The sequence below is a fragment of the Ictalurus punctatus genome, unplaced genomic scaffold, assembly GCF_001660625.3.
Source record: "Ictalurus punctatus breed USDA103 unplaced genomic scaffold, Coco_2.0 Super-Scaffold_100, whole genome shotgun sequence".
In the NCBI taxonomy this organism is placed as follows: Eukaryota; Metazoa; Chordata; class Actinopteri; order Siluriformes; family Ictaluridae; genus Ictalurus; species Ictalurus punctatus.
In genome coordinates, this window is record NW_026521086.1 from 2,580,978 (window position 1) to 2,597,878 (window position 16,901).

A 16,901-nucleotide genomic window follows, 5' to 3' on the forward strand; every position below is an offset into this window, starting at 1 on the left:
ATATGGGGCTGTGTTTGTGTTACTTTGTGGCGTTATTTCGTTTGTGTAAACACATTGTTAGAAAAGCATGATGTTTGAATGTGTACATATATGAGTAGAATATTTGTTTTGTGAAATAAATGAAAACAATTGTTGATTATGTTTTTTAGGGATCCCGTTTTACCTTTGAATAAAAAGTTTAGGAGTTAAAGCGTCTTTTTTTAAAAAAAGAATCTGTTTAATGTCCACGCCGTTAAGCATTAGTTTTTCTTGAAAGAATATGTCACTGTGAATGGGGGCCAGTAGTTCAACAACGTTGCTGGCGTTGGTAAATGCAGCTCGTTTGGTCAAACCTCTGTTACAGCCAGCGGGGTCCGTTACGTCCATGTGACCGGCGGTGTCTTTGTAAAAGAGCCCCGCTGAAAACAGCGTTTCAAAAGCGTCTTTACCATAATTGGTGAGACACTCTATTATGCATCGATAAGGATATGTGTTGGAACTTTGTGATATGCGACGGTCTCCAAGCGACACGTCCACTTGTGAAAATATCATAGATCCGGCATAGTTAATAAGCCCCACGAGGGCTCCGTCTACTATGTCTGTGCCGTCTGCGTTAGTGATTTTGAGACGTAAAAAAACCAAGGTGTTGTTTAGGTCCACATAATCCTCGCCAGTCCCCGCTATAAAAAACTCCAGAGGCGATGTTTCTGATATTGCTGACAACGGTGGCACTTCTATATATGTATTTTTTTCAATAACGGTCTGTGTTAATGGTACTGTGAATAGGTCCAGCTCGGTTTTTAAACATTCTTCTGACATATTGTGTAGTAAAGACATGGTCTAAAATATTGTTTTAACGCAGGTCTTTGGTCTTTTTGCTGTAGAGCTGGTTGGCGTCTTCTTGTGCTTGCGTTTTACAACTGACGATTTCTTGGTGTTATGTTTTCTTTTCTTCGTCGTTTGGCCACTCCTCCGAGTCCCTGGCGGTTTAGATGCTCTTCTGCGAGCCATCACCATTAGTCCGGATCCATCTTGAGTGTTATTATTGTTGTTGTTATTATTATTAAATGTATGCGATAATGTATTGCTAACAACATCGCTTAGTATGTTTTTTGCTGCTGATTTAAGATGTGGTTTGGCTATGCTAAAACCGCGTTTTAGCAAAAGAATGGCCATTCTAAAGAGACCTCTAAACACACCCCCTAACCCGGCTCCGTACATAACTCCGCCCCCTGCATAACCGGGGAGACCATTCCCCGCTTGATTCTGGTAATATTGCACGTAACGCAAAGGGTCTGTGTGGTGATTGTTGAAATATGCCATTATGATTATTTTTTAAACAAATTGTTTCACAGGCCTAAAATGCAGCTTGGCACACACCTTCCCGTAACTGAAGCGCACGTCTCGATTTTGATCGTCTTTCACCTGTATGGTTATCTCACTGACGGACGATTTATTAACCGATACGTAGTGTGGGGTGTCGTATCTAACACTAACATTCTTGTGGTTCTCCCCCTCTATATGTACACATCTCAGTAGCGGCACGTAGAAATCCCCCACGTTCTGGTATTCTATGATATCAGTATAAATATACATACTGTAAAACCCCGCGTTAATATCAGCCTGAAAAGGTGCATAAGTCATGCCAGATCTTTCAACAGCATGGTCCGTAGTTTCAATAGCAACTCCCGGTTTTAATCCTAAAATGTTGGCCATCTTCCCATAAAATGTCAGCGATGTCTTCGGGGGGCCTTTGAGAAAATTTTTATTTTTAACATGGTCATAGCCGAGACTCGCACGTTGTGTGAGAGTCGCGTTGATCTCCCTGATCAAAAAAACGACGTCGTCATAATATCCAGTCTTTAACCTGTAAGATGCGTTTGATATACTGCCTTCAATATTATATTCGGTGACCCGATTCTCAGTCTTCGTTGTTTCACCACAGTTGAAAATTAACGTAGCATCTTCCTCATTAAATGTGTACCACGACAGCGGATATTCAAATTCGATTAACCCGACTTGCCATTCTCCTTTTAGATTGATAGTTTTCGATAATCGAGTTGTATAACACGAGATACTATTTTCCGGATAAACGGTCCTTGAGGCATTACAGGGAAGCGTTACATAAAAACCACCAGCAGTCATGGTTGGTTTTTACATGAATGTGTGCCATCTACGAGGTTTCGTCTGTTTTTATGGGGTTCTGTACATCGACCAATTCTTTCTGGTCGATCCACGATGCGAATTTTGAGGGCCATCCGAGCCATCTAACCAATACCATTGTTTTTCGACCTTGTTTCTTCTTGTCTAAAATTTTTTCCACTTTAAATGTTTTGTTTTTGTTCACAAATATTTTTTGTAATTCCTCTTCATAAAATACACCATCGATGACATCGCCGTCATAATCACACAACCTATAGACGGGACGTTCGCGTGATATGCATTCTGTTATAGTGAAAAACTCGTGCGTGTAGTTTTCTTTATAACCTTTTGCGAACGGCCCTCTTACTTTAGAAATTCTAACAACGTCGCCAACTTTATATTTAAATTTAGGGGTTACGCCGGGGCCGTCTTTAGATCCATATAGGTTTTTATACACGGCAGATTCATTTTCTTTGGACACATCAATAGGTCTCATCTTAATGCTCCTGTGATAGCTGGCGTTGTATCCGTCCGTGATGTCTTGTAGAACATCGATATAGCGTTTGGAGTTTGTAGCAGTTAAATATCTCCACATCCGACCTTTTAAGGTTCTATTAAACCGCTCGACGATGCACGCTTTTAAATCGGTGGCTGTTGCAAAATGTTCTATGTTGTACTTTTTTGTCATGCTTTGAAAATGTTTATTAAAAAATTCTTTCCCATTATCTGTCTGTAGTTTACGGGGCACCCTGCCCTCATCCAGTATAGATTGGAAAGCTTTAGACACCTCGACACCGGATTTGTTTTTTAAAACCCGAGTCCACGCATATTTACTAAACATGTCTATGCACGTCAACAGAAAATGAACGCTGTCGTTTTCCTTGGCGTATGCAGACATATCGACCAGATCTGCCTGAAACTGCATATCAATACCATAAACAAAAACACGATTTCTTTTGTATTTTAGCGGTGCAGTTCTGTGTAACGTGTAGGCATCCTCGCCGGCGAGCCAATCCGAAACTTGTTTATCTGTTAGACGAACCCCTGTTTCCTTTAAAACACCGTCTTTTAAACGTTTTTTACCACCAAAAGACCCCGCATTTGAAGGTGTGTAATAGACTTTTTTCAGGTCTGCTGTCATGTCTCCTGACATGTCGACACTTTAACAAGTACAATAGAATAACACAGACGGTCTTAAACGTCTTGGTATTTATTTCAGTGAAAGATCATAAACGTTATCATACAACATCATTGAGGGAGTGTAGGAATTTTATACACATCACAATGTTTTTGTCAACCACATACGCTATAAATGCGTCTATTATTTCACAGACATCTGTCTGGTCATTTCTCGACATCAGAATTTCACACACATCATACACATACGTACACATACATAAAATGTCTGCAATTCTAATACGTCTGCCACATTCAGTCACAATATCTAGTATTTTTGTGATAGAGACCAAAATCGGTACGCATGCGTTAATACACATATGTACCAAAGCAGTCCAATCACACACCGTACCTCGCACAAGACACATCTGATTCACGAGATTTGTTAGACGTCTCGGGTCAACATCGCATCCGTTTACAACTACGGATACACCAACACGGTCCGTAAGGTATTTGTACAACAGACCGGACATCTCGCACCTAATACGGCGTTTAAGCAGACTCTTTGCTAATCCTGTAGCGCTGCACACATTCCCCATCTCAAACGGCTGGTGCGACCCCCTTCCAGCTGTCCACGGCGTCGTAGACGATCTGCTCGCTGCTGACATCCACAAGTTTCTCTCTGACCTCGTTAAGCCTTTGCACGATGTACACTTCGTCCCGCAGCTCGTGTAGAACGGCATCCACCGATCCTTGAATTCTCTGTGGGTTAACCCTCAAACCAAACCGACTCAAGGCTTGAGCGATGAAATGTTTAAGCCCTGGTTTGAGCAGATCACGCGATAGTTCCTCAAAGTATTTGTCAAAGAAATACGCGTCAGGTTCGAAGAGACAAGAGTGTCTAAGCTGACTCGGATGATCCACTTCGCACCCCAAACAGAGATCTTTCAGTTTTTTATTGATAACATGCTCCAGAAGGACCACGACTGTCGCTTTTAGAATCTTGAACGCGTCAGATCGAATACAGCCGTCTGTGTCATCAACACCGATGTAGGCCGAGGCGCCAGTTAAAGAGCCGCTGATTCCGTACGGAGTTGTGAGGAAACTTAGGTTGTGATATCCTAATTCCTTGCAGAAATTATCCAACCACTTGTTGTCGTATGCTTGCGGAGTGGATTCTAGCGTTGTCGCGTTGTCGTCGGGCAGAGCCGGCGCTGTCTCCGGGGTGTTGCTGTAGCAGGCGTATGTAGAATCTTGAGACATCTTCGTAATATGTGTTTAATTGTGACACAGGCCACCCCGTTTTAATCATCACAGCATGAGGGCGGTCTTAAGAGAGGATCTCCGGAGTTGGTAACGCCCTGCTCGGGGTTAAACGACAGTTCCTTTACAACCCCATCGCCCACACGAAGATTTTTTGACAAACTAATACATTGTTGTTTTTTTCTCGGCGCGAAAGTTGGCTCCTCAATCTTTTCCTCAGAGTCTCTTATAGGCGTGATGCAGAACCGTCTTCTAGAGATATTAGGAGTTCTCGGTGTAGCCATTGTTGCAGTTAGTTACAGACTGTCTTCAGTGTTTAACCATAATGTCTTAACAAACTATTTAAAACCCCATTAACACCCCCGCAGACACTCATTATCATAAACAATCTGTAGGATCACACGACGACCCCCCTAGTCATAAAAAACTCTTTGGTCAGGAAGAAACAAAGAGCCATAAATTAAGTACTCCTAGAGAAACGCAGGCCTGTCATGGACGAGGCCATAAATTAGCCCTCTAGTTCTACCGCCGTGATTGACATTTTGACAGAACGTACTGGCTACGTTGAAAACATGTGAATGGGTGTGTTTAGAGAGACAGAGAGAGAGGTGTGTCTGAAAACACGTATGTGTGGGCGGGGTTTAGCGAGAGTGAGGCGTCTCCGTTTAACTTCATTACTGCTTAACACAGCGACTGAAAGACATCTCTGGAAAATACTTCTCTCCTAGTTTAAACATTACGGAGATTCTTTTAGCCAGCACTTTAACATTTTTACCTCGTAAGGATCTTTGTTTAGAAGTCGTGTAATACGCGCTATTCTTTTTAAACAGCTCTTTTAACCATTTTTACCTCCTAAAGTTTTTATGTGTTTTTTGGGAAACCTGGTAATACGGATTCTTTTTAAACATCTCTTTTGATCATTTTTTACATCCTGAAGGTTTGCGTTTAGAATGTATGTAATACAAACGATTATTTTAAACAGATTCTTTTTTAAACAGATTCTTTTTTTAAAAAAAGACGCTTTAACTCCTAAACTTTTTATTCAAAGGTAAAACGGGATCCCTAAAAAACATAATCAACAATTGTTTTCATTTATTTCACAAAACAAATATTCTACTCATATATGTACACATTCAAACATCATGCTTTTCTAACAATGTGTTTACACAAACGAAATAACGCCACAAAGTAACACAAACACAGCCCCATATTAAAAACATTATTTCTTTTCAGACGTATTTCACCCCACCAAAAACCAAACTCATTAACATAAACACCTTTTGTCAGGAGGGGGACTATTCCCCCAACACACACCTCTCCACAACACCCCCAGACACAAAGGAGCCAGATTGACCATCTGATAAACTCCATAGGGTTACCCCCCTCACCACCCCTACAGACCTGTCAGTCAGGGAAGCACAGAGGGTCATAAATTATCACACACAACACTTTGATTGACAGTTTGACAGAAAGTGTATGATATAACTACTTCTGTTGGTGAACAGCCTGCTGAACAACTGCTGCATGTTCCTGAAGGCTCAGCTGTGTCCCGAGAACTGCGTTAACATCTGTCGTTTAGCTCACTCCTACTTCTGCGAGAGGTTGAAGCAGCAGGCCTTCCGGTTAATCTTGCACAACTTTGAGGAGATGGTGCGCCTCTCTGAGGAGTTCCTGGATCTGACGGTCGAGCAGCTGAGCGAGATCATCGAGAAGGACGAACTGAACGTGAAACAGGAGAGCGTGGTGTTTGAAGCCATCTTACAGTGGATCAAACATGCGCCATGGAAACGGAAAGCGCACATAGGAGTGTTACTGCCCAGGGTGCGTCTGGGGCTATTGACACATGATTACCTTATGAACAATGTGAGCAACAACATTTTAGTGATGGACAACATGACATGTAAGCTGATCGTCACCAGAGTTCTGATGGGCATCGATGACCTCAACCCGAGCCTTCCTTCAGCTCTGATCTCCAGAGACTCCGCCTGCCTGGCGCCGTTCTGCTGGCCATCGGTGGCTATGGCCACAAGAATCTCAATACAACTCAATACAACTGTACAAATGTTTGTACAACAAACATAGAAGCGTATGATACGCGAGCAGCACGCTGGGTCAATGTCACATGCAACGACGAGAGTCCACGAGCCTATCACGGGACGGTGTATCTGAATGGCTTCGTGTACTGCATCGGAGGATTCAACAGTGAGGGTTTCCTCAACAGTGTGAGAAGGTTTGACCCCATCACCAGAACCTGGGCTCAGGTGAACCCCATGCACTCTTGCCGGTGTGACGTGAGCGTGTGTGTGCTGGACAGTCGTATCTATGCGATGGGAGGATTTGATGGCTTCGAACATCTGAATACAGTAGAGCGATATGAACCTGAGAATGATCGGTGGTGCATGATCGCGCCGATGCACGAACCAAGGGGTGACTCTAGCGCTACAGTACTGAATGGCAAAGTGTACATATGCGGAGGGTTTGACGGGAACAGGTGTTTGTTCACGGGGGAGTATTACAGTCCTCAGACGGAAGAGTGGACCCTCATCTCCCCCATGATGATCAGAAGGCGTGGACTGGGCGTGGTTGCGTACGGAGGATGGGTTTATGCTGTCGGGGGAAATGATGGTGTTAATCAAATAAGCAATGTAGAGGTGTATAATCCTCAGACCAACATGTGGACACAAGGTCCAGCCATGATCAACCAGCGCAGCAACTTCGGCATTGAGGTGCTGGACGATCTCCTGTTCATTGCTGGAGGAGATAACGGCTCTACCTCCATGGATGAAGTGGAGTGTTATGATAAGCAGACTTCTGAATGGCATGCAATCGAAAACATGGGGATTTCTCGCTGTGGTCTGAGCTTCTGTGTGCTGTCTGGTTTACCCAACATGGCAGAGTATGCTGCTCCCCGAGACGATCCCTACAGAGTCCCTCAGAGCTCACAGAGCACCAGATTCTACCTCACACCCCCTGCCAACGTCTGAGACATACAAATGAACCTCTTCCTTCATCAGCATCCTTTTGTTCTCGAGAATCAAATTAACCACTCTGAAGCAGTCAAACTACTGAATTTGCCTTTTGTTTCCCCTCTTATGCCGCAAGCCGTTGTACTGAAACTTGTAAAACCACAACGTCCCTCGTGGAGACGTGTGATAGAACAGTCCTGAGAGCTCTCACACACACACGTACACATACCTGAGATCACAATGATATGGTGGCACTCATGTGGTCAACGCTAAACAGAATTCCCTTCACGTTATTTTCTATGTGATGAAACCGGACTTTGATGACTTGTAGCTTTTATGTCATAAGTTTAGGTTCGTGACGTAATTCCGCTGATTTTAGCCCAAATTCACTAATGTGATAAAATCACTGTAACGGATCATATTTACAAGCAAAGATGAAGACAGGGGACGACGATTATACATCATTTCTCTCTGTGCATCACAGGAATAATTCATGTAAGTCTTATTAATAGGTTTATCAAACTCAAATATGACCTTGTCAGAGTATCCACCATTATTTCTGAGCCAGAACGCCTTCAGATCGGAACGCCGGAAAACTGGTTCTGTACTTTCAGAGCTCGAGTACAACGGAGTGCAGCATTAATACCAGCGGATCCACAGCAAGAGACTTTCGGATAATACTATAAACACACCAGATTCAATTACACTACAATCAAACAAGAAAAAAAAAACATGGATTAGGAAAAAAGGACATAAAATAATGACAAAGAGTAAAGGAAAAGGAGAGACAGAATGTGTGTGTGTGAGAGAGGATGAGAGAGAGAGAATGATAGAGAGAGAATATGTTTGTCTGTGAGTGAGAGATAGAGAGAGGATGAGAGAGAGAATGATAGAGAGAGAGATATGAATGAAAATTAAATAGAAATAATGAAAAGCAGAAATCAAGAGGGAAAACAAAAAGTGAAAGACAAACACATTACATGAGTGACTGACAGATAAAGTTTGAAACAAACAAGTGTGAAGAAAAGAAATGTAAAAAATAATGGAGAGAAAGAAAGAGCAAAAAAGGAACAATAAAAATGATAAATATGAAAGAGAAAGAAATCATGGTAGGGGAACAAAAAGGTAGGACACAATTACTAAAAAGCAGGAGAAACCGTGGAAAAGAAGAGGAAGAGAGACAGATAAAGAAAAAAGGAAAGAGAGGAAGGAGAAAAGAGTGAGAGCGGGATGAAAGAAATGAAGACAGATTAACGTTTCACCTTGAAGAAGTCTGTTTTGTCAGCAATGTGACATCCCCTGTGTGAGCGGCAGCCTGATCACCACGGCAACACAACCCTGGCTCGGGCTCATTGGCTGGGCGGAGTCGGCCACGCCCACCCGTTCTGCTGTCATTATGGCGACGGACTGCGTCAGACCCACAAGGTCCATGAGGAGGGAGACAGTGACGGTGCAGATGCTGAAGTCCAGCTCAGAGAAACAGATGTTCATCAGAGACTCGAGCCACCGAGGAGGCGGAGTCACACCGCCGCTGTCTGACATCATCACCACACACACGTCATTTAAAATCATATTAATATTAACTATTATTATTGTTGATGTTGATATTAATTTATAAGTAATCATACACTGTAATTAGTAATAATAAACAGCAAATAATAAATAAATCAGTAATATTGCATAAAAAAGTAAATCCAGAATAATCATCAGAAAACTTTAAAATAAGCAATAACATGCAAATGTGAGAGTATGTTCTGTTTAATGTGCGCTGGTTAAATAAAATCATTTTGGCAGCCGTGAACGCAGACACACACTCTTTCTATTCAAATACACATAGCCTCTCTGTTAACTCCACCTCCCCCTGGTTAGCCCCGCCCCCTGCTGGGTGATGAAGAGCTCCACCAGTCTGCGTCCTGCTCATGGGCTGGGCCACTGGACAGGAGGACGAGGGGGGAGATGAGTGGAGGTTGGACTTTGGAGCAGAGGCACAGGCAGTGTTGCAGTCCGAGCTGCAGCGTAACGGCCGACACCATCCTCAACAACTGGGGCAAGGGTTCTGTCTGGATCTCTATATACACACATCTCCTACACACACTTACAGACAGACAGACAGACAGACAGAGAGAGAGAGAGAATGAGAGAGAGAAAATGTAAGACAGTTGATCTGTTGAAAGTCATGAAACTGTTACACAGTCAGTGTGTAAAATATAAAGTCTTGATACTGTGTATTTGGTGTACGATAGTGTACGATGGTGTTTTTGGTGTAGGATGGTGTAGGATGGTGTTTTTGGTGTAGGATGGTGTTTTTGGTGTACGATGGTGTTTTTGGTGTAGGATGGTGTTTTTGGTGTAGGATGGTGTAGGATGGTGTTTTTGGTGTACGATGGTGTTTTTGGTGTAGGATGGTGTAGGATGGTGTTTTTGGTGTAGGATGGTGTTTTTGGTGTACGATGGTGTTTTTGGTGTAGGATGGTGTTTTTGGTGTAGGATGGTGTAGGATGGTGTTTTTGGTGTAGGACGTTGTTTTCGTGTAGGATGGTGTAGGATGGTGTTTTTGGTGTAGGATGGTGTAGGATGGTGTTTTTGGTGTAGGACGGTGTTTTCGTGTAGGATGGTGTAGGATGGTGTTTTTGGTGTAGGATGGTGTACGATGGTGTTTTTGGTGTAGGATGGTGTTTTTGGTGTAGGATGGTGTACGATGGTGTTTTTGGTGTAGGATGGTGTTTTTGGTGTAGGATGGTGTAGGATGGTGTTTTTGGTGTACGATGGTGTTTTTGGTGTAGGATGGTGTAGGATGGTGTTTTTGGTGTAGGATGGTGTTTTTGGTGTACGATGGTGTTTTTGGTGTAGGATGGTGTTTTTGGTGTAGGATGGTGTAGGATGGTGTTTTTGGTGTAGGACGGTGTTTTCGTGTAGGATGGTGTAGGATGGTGTTTTTGGTGTAGGATGGTGTAGGATGGTGTTTTTGGTGTAGGACGGTGTTTTCGTGTAGGATGGTGTAGGATGGTGTTTTTGGTGTAGGATGGTGTACGATGGTGTTTTTGGTGTAGGATGGTGTTTTTGGTGTAGGATAGTGTAGGATGGTGTTTTTGGTGTAGGACGGTGTTTTCGTGTAGGATGGTGTAGGATGGTGTTTTTGGTGTAGGATGGTGTAGGATGGTGTTTTTGGTGTAGGATGGTGTTTTTAGTGTAGGATAGTGTAGGATGGTGTTTTTGGTGTACGATGGTGTTTTTGGTGTAGGATGGTGTAGGATGGTGTTTTTGGTGTAGGATGGTGTTTTTGGTTTAGGATTGTGTAGGATGGTGTTTTTGGTGTAGGATGGTGTAGGATGGTGTTTTTGGTGTAGGATGGTGTAGGATGGTGTTTTTGGTGTAGGACGGTGTTTTTGGTTTAGGATTGTGTAGGATGGTGTTTTTGGTGTAGGATGGTGTTTTTAGTGTAGGATGGTGTAGGATGGTGTTTTTGGTGTAGGATGGTGTTTTTGGTGTAGGATGGTGTAGGATGGTGTTTTTGGTGTAGGATGGTGTTTTTGGCTGACATGTAAAGAGAAACTGTGTGACAATAAGCCTAGTGAAGTTGACTCAGCCCTCAGGGATTTAATAAGATCACCACTAAGAACTGAATACTTACTTCAAGTTAATGTTAATGACCTTGAAACATTTAAACAGAAATGGGGTGTAAATCAATGTATTTGTGATGTTGATTATAACGGAAATAGTTACATATTTATTTGAGGTTTTTTTAGTGATAATATGATGTGCTGAAACATGATGCTTAATTGATTCGTCTATGAGGGGGAAAAAATTGTAATCTTTGGTATTAAAGGATATTTTAAAGTCCAGTCCATCCAAGGTTTTTCTCTCTCTCTCCCCCTGTCTCACCTAGGATTCTCTCTCTCTCCCTCTCTCCAAGGCTTTTCTCTCTCTCTCACTCTCTGTCTCACCTAGGATTCTTTCACTCTCCGTCTCAGCTAGGATTCTCTCTCTTTCTCTCTCTGTCTCTCCTACGGTTCTATCTCCCTCTCTCTCTCTCTCTCTCTCTCTCCAAAGTTTTTCTCTCCCTCATCTAGGGCTCTCTCTCTCTCTCTCTCTCTCTCTCTCTCTCTCTCTCTCTCTCTCTCTCCAAAGGTTTTCTCTCCCTCACCTAGGGTTCTCTCTCTCTCTCACTCTCTCTCTCTCACTCTCTCTCTGTCTCACTTAGGAGTCTCTCTCTCTCCAAGGGTTCTCTCACTCTCTCTCCTTCGCACGCCCCCTCACACTCTTGCCCTCTCTGGATTTCTGTAAAGCTGCTTTCTAGCAATATCTATTGTTAGAAGTGATTTATAGAAATGAAACTGATGTGAATTAATGTTTTATTATCATGAAATAGAATGTTATTGATATTCTACTGACTGTTGTAATCTCAGAGATGCATGATGCCAAATCTGAGACATTTATAAAGCAAGTTTTTTTGTGAAATGAAAACATGTTGGTGCTCATAAAATATCCTGTTTCTCAAAAAGTAGTGTGATTAATTGCTTTTAAATGAGCTATAACAGTCTGGAACAAAGTCTAACTTAAAAACTGTGAGGTCAGTGTGAAAACTGTGATATTTAGGAACAACTTGCCTGATCTGATTGTTCAGGTAGTTAACCATCTCCTCCACCTGATCAGACCGATCTTTTAACACCAAATGCTTCATGAGGGGCCGAAAGTGCTCGCTCTGCATCAAGCTCTGGTATATTATAATAATATATAACAATAATAATATATATTAATATTATACTTGCTCAGTTATTTATTGAGAAAAATGATCCAGTATTACATATCTGTGAGGGGTAAAAGTATGTGAACTGTTGTTTTCAGTAAGCGGTGTGAGCTCCTTGTGCAGTAATAACTGCAGATAAACGTTTGGGGTAACTGTTGATCAGTCCTGCACATCGACTTGGAGGATTTTTATCCCGTTCCTCAGTCCAGAACAGCTTCAACTCTAGGATGTTGGTGGGTTTCCTCACATGAACTGCTTGCTTCAGGTTCTTCCACAACATTTCTACTGTATTAAGGTCAGGACTTTGACTTGGCCATTACAGAACATTAACTTTATTCTTCTTTAATCATTCTTTGGAATGACATGTGTGCTCAGGGTGACCCACTTTCTCTTGAGATTCAATTCACAGACAGATATCCTGATATTTCCCTTTAGAAATCGCTGTCCTGGTCCAGATGCAGAAAAACAGGCCCAAACCATGACACTACCACCAGCATGTTTCACAGATGGGATGGGGTTCTTGTGCTGGAATTCAGTGTTTTCCTTTCTCCAATCATAACGCTTCTTATTTAAACCAAAAATTCTATTTTTGTCTCATCCATCCACAAAACATTTTCCCACATCCTTCTGTTTTGTCCACATGATCTTTAGCAGACTGCAGAAGGTCAGCACTGTTCTTTTTGAGACCACTGACTTTCTCCTTGCAATCCTGCCATGTACACCATTGATGTTCAGTGTTCTCCAGATGGTAGACTCATGAATATTAGCCAATGTGAGAGGGCCTTTAGCTGCTTAGAAATTACCCTGGGTTCCTTTGTGACCTAGCAGTCTATTACATATCTTCATTTTGGAGAGATCTTTATTGGACCCTACTGCAGGGGAGGGTAACAATGGTCATGAATTTCCTCCGTTTGTACACAAACTAACTGTCTGTGTATTGGTGGAGTCCAGACTCTTTAGAGATGGTTTTGTAACCTTTTCCAGACTGATCAACATTAACAACCCTTTTTCTGAGGTCCTCAGAAATCTCCTTTGTTCATGCCATGATACACTTCCACAAATATGTTGTGAAGATCAGACTCTTACAGATCCCTGTTCTTCGTCATCCCATTGATTGAAGACACCTGACTCTAATTTCACTTTAAGATTAACTGCTAATCCTAGATGTTCACATACTTTTGCCACTATCAGATTTGCAATACTGGATCATTTTCCTTAATAAATAAATGACCAAGTACAATCTTTTTGTCTAATTTGTTTAACTGGATTCTCTTTATCTACTTTTAGGACTTGTGTCATATTTCTGCAGATATAAATAAAAGTCCGTTTGCTGTACACATATTACCAGTATCCAGTGCTTTTCAAAATAAAATCTTATCGCTTGATAGCGTAGAACCTCGTACTCCAAACACAAATCTGCTACTAGACACGCAGCCTACACACATACAGTAGAGACAAATATTGATTATAAAATAACAAGGTGTCTACAAGGTGAATGAGGCATAGCAGCGCACAGCTGCAGTGTTCAAATGTCAGTCTGAGACCGGATCTTCCCAACAGCTGAGAAAAGAACAACAACAACAAAAAAAGACAGACTAATGTGCTCATTCTAAACATTATCGTTTTTATTGTAATAACTTCTACAGGGACTTCTACAGGAAGTGTACTGATTATTCAGACTAGTCGCTGCAGCCCCAAACATAAGTTATATGAAGTGTAACTATATACAGATAACGTTATTTAGTATTAATGTAATAAATCATTGTGTACTTTGTTTTTCTTTAAAAAAAAGTTAGTGTTAGGTTTTACACACCAGTATAATGTGTCAAGTCCGATACTTAACGCTTAGTTTTCCAGATATACTTTCCTCATATGGGACGAGGCGTATGAATGAATGCTGACGTTCATTCATCCAGTAAATGAAAGATTTGTTGCAAATGAACATGACGATAAACTTCTGTCCATCAGAAATTGTAGGAGGCAGGTATACATGTATATGGGCTTGGAGGGAAGGTAGGGTAATAATTACAGTGTTACTGTACATGTAAACTTTAGAGCTTTGTTTTTACCCACTGGCCCTTTAAATTATACTAATACAGTATAAAATGGGAAGAAATCATATACATGCTGAAGCTACAGCTATATAATTTACCTGTGTCTCTGCACTCAGGATGGGACTGAGCAGACGTGCCTCATATCCATGGGGTGCATTTGCAGCAAATACACCACTCTGAAAAACAGAAGAAAAGAAATGTGTATATAAAACACTTTTCTCTGATGGGAAACAGAGCTGTGAAGTATAATGGAGGAGTTTTTAGTTCACCTCATGAGATCAGGATCCTCAGTAAGATCAGTCACAGAGTCCTGGTACTGGAGGTCCTGTAGTGACAAACACTGCTACTAATAATCGCTCAATAATCTGTGCCTTTATGGGGGTTTTAAAGATTTAGTTGCTTTGTTTGATAAGATGCTTTGAGAATTATTCCTCAGTTTTCAGCCTGCATTTAAAGTTCCTGCGTGTGTTTGAAAACCTCTTACCTTGCCATTTGTCTGCCCTGGTGTTCAAAGCCACTTCTCTAGAAGGATATTACTGATATTGAGAAGGTCAACACCGTTAATTGGTGCGATCTCTTTAGCCACTGCGTGAATGTCTGGTCAGGCAAACAAAAGTGCCACAGAAAAGATGTGATGAGTAAATGCTGTTGTTAAAAACTGTTTAAAGCAGCCTTTTGTTATGCACCCTAGGGCTAGGGGTCGACCGATAGTGGATTTTACTGATACCAATAACCAAGTCAGGCAGAAGTTTTGTAAAACTGATACTGAATGAAAACACTCAAAGTAAAATATTCCTGAACTTTATTACAAAAATAAAGTACTGACTGAACCATGAAAATGTACTGCACTTTTTAAAATGAATTATAATATATTAACTATTAATAAACGTTTATTTAATGTAGCACTCTGTTAGATTTCCAAGTGTCTCAGGAATCTCATATTTATGTCTTCAGATCTCCATCAGCCCTATCAGCCTGTTCTACCATTACTTCTATTAACTTTTAGTTCTGTGCTGCTATGAGCTAGAAAATGTGGTTTACTGCAGAGTTCAGGCCTGGAGAGTCCAAATGACCCCACACACACACACACACACACACACACACACACACACACACACACACACACGGTTTATTTCATGCAAAACAAAAGTATTTATACACATTGATAAGAAGCAGTGCGTTTCTACTGGTCCAGGTGTCAGACAGATTTAAACAAAACACACAGCACATAGTCATTATACAAAATATGTCCTGTGTCATGTTGACATGGAAATACATAATATAACCAAGGATAGCAGTTGATCAGCTTATTTAAGGAGGTTATTAAATGAATACAAGGTAATTAAACGAATACATTCATCATAGGTATTTGATAGCAGTTCATAATATAAGAGTACATGATAAGAGAATTTCCCTTCACACTCTAAATAACAAATAAAAATAGAGATGTCCAAAATTAATTAAAAAACACTTCAAATAACAAGAATGAGTTTTTATTTCTCCTCTAGAGGTCACTCTCGTGCTGGATAATGACATCGGACAGTTCTCAGCCGCTGCTGCAAGATACGCAGTCGAGCTCTACCAAGGGCTGCATGGTTCTCAATGAAATAGGAAACTTTTTTTTTTGGCTTGAGCAATTATTCGATTCTTACATTACTTACGGAGGCTGCATTTGAACAGACAATAAGGAAATGTAAAGCTTCGGTGCTCCGAGTTTGACAGCAAAAATTCACATCTTGATCTACACCATGAAAAAAAATTCCGTACTTTCTCCAGACTTTCCAGAACCGTGCCTCGCTTGCTGACATTTAGGCACATCATGATTCTAAATGACCAGCAACATCAGTACATCAACCCTAACCTTTCATGAGTCCACACTTTCATGAGTATAACCATTAAAAAAAGAGGCTATTGTACATCCTAATAAATATTCAAGTTGCAATCAAAATGGTGCGTGATTGCTTGAGTATTGGTGCTTAGGGTCTGCATGGTCAAATTTACTCTCACCAGGGGAGGTCTGTCCAGCAGGACTCTTCACGCGCTCCACCACTGAGCTGTGCTCGAACAGAGACGCGATGAGACGGCCAGGAACACGTTGAACACATGAACACGTTCTCTGTGGCTGACCGCTGATACTGCAGTTTCGAGGTGAAGCTCTCTCCCCTCGTCTGTAGCTCCTCCTACACACACACACACACACACACACACACACACACACGAAACAAATCCATAAACAAGTGCATTCAATAGATCATAAAGTTAGTAGAGTCATTTATGCTGTATTAAATATATACACTGGATAGAAACTATAAAATGATGCCTAATATTTTTGTAATAGTTGTTAGTCAACAAAAGAGCCTCTCTGTAAATGCAACAGGACTGCAAAAGAAAAAACAAAGCAGCGACCAGTTATATTAAAGCGCAGAATAAAACTAAGACAAACCTGTATTCATGGAAATTACATGACTTTAAGGCTTAACCAAGATAAGTGGGAAAACAGTTTGGTCAATAGCGATGGGAAGGAAAGACATCATTGTAAAATTTGTTTATGAACAAACAACTAAAGATTCATCTATAAAATAATTAAAATAAAAACTCGTACATATATAGATTTATTTTATAAAGCATCTTATT

General features: G+C 41.2%; 1 pseudogene; it reads left to right on the forward strand.

The window, feature by feature from the left end:
• Positions 1-5,792: 5,792 nt before the first annotated feature.
• LOC128629724 (kelch-like protein 10) lies at positions 5,793-8,004 on the forward strand (annotated as a pseudogene).
• The last annotated feature ends 8,897 nt before the right edge of the window (positions 8,005-16,901 follow it).